Source organism: Equus asinus, chromosome 20 (genome assembly GCF_041296235.1).
Source record: "Equus asinus isolate D_3611 breed Donkey chromosome 20, EquAss-T2T_v2, whole genome shotgun sequence".
Taxonomy (NCBI): domain Eukaryota; kingdom Metazoa; phylum Chordata; class Mammalia; order Perissodactyla; family Equidae; genus Equus; species Equus asinus.
The window spans coordinates 28,566,532-28,573,000 of NC_091809.1; the positions used below are offsets into that span (position 1 = coordinate 28,566,532).

Here is a 6,469-nt window from a genome sequence, read left to right on the forward strand (position 1 = left end):
AGTGGTTCTGGTGTGTCTGGCAGGTGGTTCCATCATGTGCTGCACCTGTTTCAAGTGTATGCAGCAGGTGGTTCCAAAGTGTCCGGCAGGTGGTTCCAGCATGTCCAACATATGGTTCTGGTGCATCCAGAAGGTGGTTCCAGTGTGTCCGGCGGGTGGTTCCTTTGTGTCCTGTAGGTGGCTGATGCATGTCCGGTGGGTTCTTCCAGTGTGTCTGGCTGGTGGTTCAGCAGTGTTTGGTGTTTGGATCAGTGGTGTCCAGTGGATGGATCAATCGTGTCTAGCAGGTGGTTACAGCATGTCCAGGGGGTGGTTCCAGAGTGTCCTGAAGGTGGATCGGTCATGTCTGGTAGTTGATTTTGGCCTGTCTTTCAGGTGGATGAAGCATGTCTGGCAGGTAATTCAGGCGTGTCCCACGGATGGATCAGGCTTTTCCAGCAGCTTTTTCCCCACTGCCCGGCAATAGATTCTGGCGTGTCTAGCAGGTGTTCTGGCATGTCCACCAGATGGTTCTGGCACATTCGGAAGTTGGTTCTGGTGTGTCCCGTAGGTGGTTCAGGCCTCTCCAGCAGGTGCTTCATGCTTGTCTGGCAGGTTGTTCAGTCGTGTCTGGCACCTGGTTTGGGCATGTGCAACACCTGTTTCTGGCGTATCCGGCAGGTGGTTCATGCATGTCTGGCAGGCATTTCAGGCACGTCCAGCAGGTGGTTCCAGCGTGTCTGGCACTTGGTTCTGGCATGTCTGACAGGTGGTTCCGATATGTCCAACAGATGGTTCCGGCGCGTCTGAGAGGTGGCTCCTGCATGTCAGGCAGGTGGTTCTGGCATGTGCAACAGATGGTTCCAGTGCGTTGGGAAGGTGGTTCTGGCATGTCCGGCAGGTGGTTCAGGACTCTCTGGCTGATGGTTCAGGCTTGTCTGGCAGGTGGTTCAGTCTGGCAGTCATGTCCAGCACCTGGTTCTGGCGTATGCTGCCCCTGTTTTTGGCCTATCTGGCAGGTGGTTCAGGCATGTCTGGCACTTGGTTCAGACTTGTCTGACAGGTGGTTCAGGTGTGTCTGGCATCTGGTTTGGTGTGTCCAGCGCATGGTTCTGGTGTATCTGGCAGGTCGTTCCTGCATGTCCGGATTGTGTTTGGGGCATGTCTAGAAGGTGGTTCTGTCACTTCCAGCAGTTGGTTCCAGTGTGTCCAGCATGTGGTTCTGGTATGTCTGGAAGTTGGTTCTGGCGTGTCTGGTGGATGCTTCTGGCGTGTCCGGAAGTTGGTTCCAGCGTCTCTGTTGCGTGATTCCAGCATGTCTGCCAGGTGGTTCTGGCATGTCCGGGGCCAGATTCCTGTGTGTCCAGTGGGTGGTTCCAGCATGTCAGGGTGGTGGTTCCGGCATGTCTGGAGGGTGGTTCCCGTGTAGCCAGCACCTGGTTCAGGCATATCTGGCAGGTGATTTCCGGGTATCCAGCAGGTGATTCTTGCGTGTCCGGCACCTTGTTCCAGCATGTCCGGAAGGTGGCTCCAGTGGTCTGGCAAGTTGTTCAGCTGTGTCAATCAGGTGGTAGAGGTGCATCTGGCATGTGGTCCAGGCATGGCCATCCAGTGGTCTAGGCATTTCTGATACGTGGTTCTGATGTGTCTCAAAGGTGGTTTGGGCATGTTCAGCAGGTGGTTCAGGCTTGTCCAGCAGGTGGCCCAGGTGTGTCCAGTGGGTGGTTCTGGCATGTCCGGCTCATCCTTCGGACAGGTCTAGCCAGTGGTTTCAACGTGTCTGGTGGGTGGATAAGGGATGTCCTACGAGTGGTTCCGATGTGTCTGGGTGGTAGTTTCATTGTGACCAGCAGTTGGCTCTGGCGTTTCTGGCAGGTGCTTCTTGCGTGTCTGGCAGGTGGTTCCACTGTGTCCAGGATCTGATTACAGTGTGTCTGGTGGGTGGTTCTGGTGTGTCCAGTGGGTGGTCCCAGCATATCCCAATCGGGTTCCAGTGCATCCGGCAGGTTATATGGTGGGTCCTGCAAGTGGTTCTGGTGTGTCTGGTGTGTGGTTCAGGCATGTCCAGAAGGATATTCTGGCATGTCCAGGACCTCATTCTGCAGTGTATGGCAGGAGATTCCGGTGTGTCTGCCAGGTGGGTCCAGTGTGTCTGGGGCCTGATTCCTGCATGTCTGGTGGATGGTTCTGGCATTTCAGGGTAGTGGTTCTGGCATGTCCGGAAGGTGGTTCGAGGATATCTGGCACCTGGTTCAGGTGTATCTGGCAGGTGATTTTGGCGTATCCAGCAGGTGGTTCTGGTGCTTCTGGTTAAAGGTTCTGGCATATGCGGCAGGAGGTTCAGTTTTTTCCAGCAGGTGGTTCCAGGGTTACTGGAACCAGATTCCGGCGTGTTTGGGTGTTGGTTCTGGCATGTCCAGCTGATGGTTCTGGTGTATCCGGACCTGGTTCCAGCACATCTGGCAGATGATTTTGGCATGTCTGGCATCTGGTTCTGGCACGCCCCTCAGGAGACTCTGGCATGTCCAGGGCCTGATTCCTGCATGTCTGGCGGGTGGTTCTGGAGTGTCTGTAAAGTGCTTCAGGTGTATCCAGCAGGTGGTTCAGTCTTGTCTGGCATGTGGTTCAGGCTTGTCCAGCAGCTAGTTCCAGCGTGTCTTGTAGGTGGTTCTGGCATGTCTGGCACCTGGTTCCAGTGTGTCCGGCATGTGGTTCCAGTGTATCAGTCAAGTGGTTCTGCCATGTCTGGCACCTGTTCTGGTGTGTCCGACAGGTGTTTCCAGCCTTACAGGCACCTGGTTCTGGCACATTTGGGAGGTGGTTCCAGTGCTTCTGGGATGTGGTTCTGGCATATCCAGCAGGTGTTTCAGCAGTGTCAGGTACTTCATTCAGGTTTGTCTGGTAGGTGGTTCAGGCGTGTCTGGCACCTGGTCCGGTGTGCCAAAGACATGGTTCCAGTGTATCTGGCAGGTGCGTGTCAGAAAAGTGTTTGGGGCACATCTGGAATGTTCTGTAGTTTCCAGTGGGTGGTTCAGACGTGTCCAGCAGGTAGTTCCGGCATGTCCGGCATGTGGTTCAGGCATGTCCGCCAAGTTGTTCCAGCATGACTGGGACCTGATTCTTGCATGCCCATCAGGAGGTTCCAGCATGTCCACCAGGTGGTTCTGGCATGTCCAGGGCCTGTTCCAGCATTTCCTCCACCTGGTTCTGGTGTACCTGGCAGGTGGTTCTGGCATGTCTGGACGGTGGTTCCAGCATTTCAGGTGAGTGGTTCTGGCAAGTCCGGCAGGTGGTTCTGGTGTCCAGTGTGTTGTCTTGCATGTCTGGCAGGTTGTTCAAGCATGTCCGTCTCGTGGTTCAGGTTCATCTGGCATGTGATCCAGGCATGACCATCCTGTGGCCCAGGAATTTCTGAAACTTTTTTTTGATGTGTCCAAATGGTGGTTTGGGCATATCCAGCCGGTGCTTCAGGCGTGTCCAGCAGTTGGTCCAGGTGTGTCCAGCGGTGGGTCCTGCATGGCTGGCTGGTGATTCTGGTGTGTCCAGGAGGTGGGTCCGGCATGTAAGTCAGGTGGTTCCTGCCTATCCAGCAGGTGGTTGCAGAGTGTTCGTCAAGTGTTTCTGGTGTATCCTGCAAGTTGTTCAGTCTTGTCCAGCAGGTTGTTCAGGCTTGCCTGGCACCTATTTTGGCATATCTGGGAGGTGACTCGACATTTCTGGCATGTGGTTCCATTGTGCCCAGCACCTGGTTCTGGCATATGCAGCAGGTGGTTTCAGTATATCCGGCACCTGGTTCCAGTGTATCTGACAGGTGTTTCCAGCGTGTCTCCCATGTACTTAGTAAGTGTCCAGCAGGTGGTTGCAGCATGTCTGGTGGGTGGTTCAGCAGTGCCTGATGAGTGGTTCTGGCGTGTCCCGTGGGTGGTTACGGCGTGCTGGGCAGGTGGTTCCAGAGTGTCCGTCAAGTGGTTCAGGCTTGTCTGGCAGGTGGTTCAGGCATGTCCGGCACTTGGTTCCAGTATATCTAGCAGGTGGTTCCGGCATTTCCGGTACATGGTTCTGGTGTATCCAGCAGGTGGTTTCAGGGTATCTGGAACCTGATTCTGGCGTACCTGACAAGTGCTTCCAGTGTGTCTGGCAGGTGGTTTGGGTGTGTCCGGCGGGTGGTTCCGGCATCTCTGGGGGTTGGTTCCGGCATTTCTGACAGGTGGTTCAGGCGTGCCAGGCAGTTGGTTCCAGCATGTATGTCAAGTGGTTCGGGTGTATGCGGCAGATGGTTCAGGCTTGTCTGGCAGGTTGTTCAGGCTTGTCCGGCAGGTTGTTCAGGCATATCCAGCACCTGGTTCTGGTGTATCTGGCCAGTGGGTCCAACGTTTCCAGTACATGGTTCTCGTGTATTCAGCAGGTGGTTTCAGGGTATCTGGCATGTGGTTCTGGGGTACCCAAAAGGTGTTTCTGGTGTGTCTGGCAGTTAGTTTTGGCGTGTCTGGCGGGTGTTTCAGGTGTGTCTGATGGTGTTTCTGGATGGCTGGTGGCTGTTTCCAGCGTGTCTGGTCAGTGTTTCAGGCACGTGTAATGGGTTGTTCTATCATGACCACTGGGTGGTTCAGGCATGTCTGGCAGGTGGATAATTCGTTTCTGGCAGGTGGATAATGCGTGTCCAGCATGTGACTCAGGCGTGTCTGGCAGGTGGTTCTGGCATGTTCAGTGGGTTGTATCGTCTTCTCTGGCATGTGGTTCTGGCATGTCTGGGATGTCATTCATAACATAATATTAGCATTAAACTTTCAACAGTGCCTAAAACATGGTCAACACTCAATTTATGTCCTGAAATACATGAAGAATCTTTCATTAAAACTGTAGAATGTATGACCCTTTAAAAAAAAGATGATTGGGACAAAAATTCCATATCAGATGTAGCATAAGGGATGCCCAAAGGGGATCATATTCATAAACATAATATTAACATTATTTTTTTGACTACAAATGATAAATTGTAGCATTTCAAGTATGTTAGTAATGTCAGTTTCTGTGAAAATTAGTCATTTTACTTCCTTCCTTCCTAGGAATCACTTTCACCACATGGAACCAGGCAATAATAGACATATTTCAGGATTTCTTCTTCTGGGATTTTCAGAGAGGGCAGAATTGCAGCTCCTCATATTTGGGCTTTTCCTCACTATGTACCTGATTACTATGTGTGGAAATCTGCTCATCATCTTGGCTGTCAGTTAAGACTCCCTCCTCCACACACCCATGTACTTCTTCCTCTTTAACCTGTCCTTTGTAGATGTCTGTTTCACCTCCACCACCATCCCAAAGATGCTGCGGAACATCCAGACACAAAGCAAAGTCATAACCTATGAGGGCTGCACCACACAGATTTATTTTCTCATACTCTTTGCAGTGTTGGACACCATTCTCCTAACCTTGATGGCCTATGACCGATTTGTGGCCATCTGCCACCACGTGCACTACACAGTCATCATGAACCTCTGGCTCTGTGGACTGATGATTCTGGTGTCCTGGATTGTGTGTATCCCGAATTCCTTATTAAAAAGCTTAAAAGCATTGTGGCTTTCCTTCTGTACCAACTTGGAAATCCTCCACTTTTTATGTGAACTTAATCAGATGGTCCAACTTGCCTGCTCTGACACCTCTCTTAACACATGGTGATGTATTTTGCAGCCATCCTTCTGGGTGGGGGTCCTTTTGCTGGTATCCTTTAGTCTTACTCCAAGATAGTTTCCTGCATAAGTGGAATCTCATCAGCTCAGGGGAAGTACAAGCCCTTTTCCACCTTTATGTCTCACCTCTCAGTTGTCTCTTTATTTTATTGTACAGTCCTAGGAGTGTACCTCAGCTCTGCTGTCACCCACAGCTCACACTCAAGTGAAATAGTCTCAGTGATGTACACTGTGGCCACATCCATGCTGAACCCCTTCATCTACAGCCTGAGGAATACAGACAAAAAGAAGGCTCTGAAATCATTCTTTGCGAAGGAAACTACAAAACTGTCCCAGCACTGAAGAAATGTCCATGATTGCAGAGGTGAAAACCTCAGAGACAGAAGATATGGTCATTTGATCAGACTTTTGAAGTGATATGGTTCTTTCTATTTATTTCCTGGTATTTCTACTTCTTTCACTTCTTTCTATCCATGTAACTCCCTTTATTAAGCTTTCTGCTCTCATTGATAACTAACACTTTTCCCCTTTGTTGTTTTCTTACTTTTGAAAATGTATCCCAGTCATGGACCAGAATATTTGCAAATTCCAATTAGCTTAATGAAACAGCATGGATTTTTTCTTAGAATACTTTTTCTCAAATGACATATATCGTAACAATTTTTCTTTTGTTTTACTAAAAGAATTGTCATGAATTGTATCACTCATATGGAAAAAAACTACACTTGATGACCAAGGAAATTTGTATAATTGTATAATAGAGGAACATCTGAGAACACAATTTTCACTTTATGCCAGGCATT

At 50.5% G+C, this 6,469-nt stretch overlaps 1 pseudogene; it reads left to right on the forward strand.

Moving 5' to 3' along the window:
* Positions 1-5,160: 5,160 nt before the first annotated feature.
* LOC106826159 (olfactory receptor 7A17-like) lies at positions 5,161-6,008 on the forward strand (annotated as a pseudogene).
* Positions 6,009-6,469: the final 461 nt, after the last annotated feature.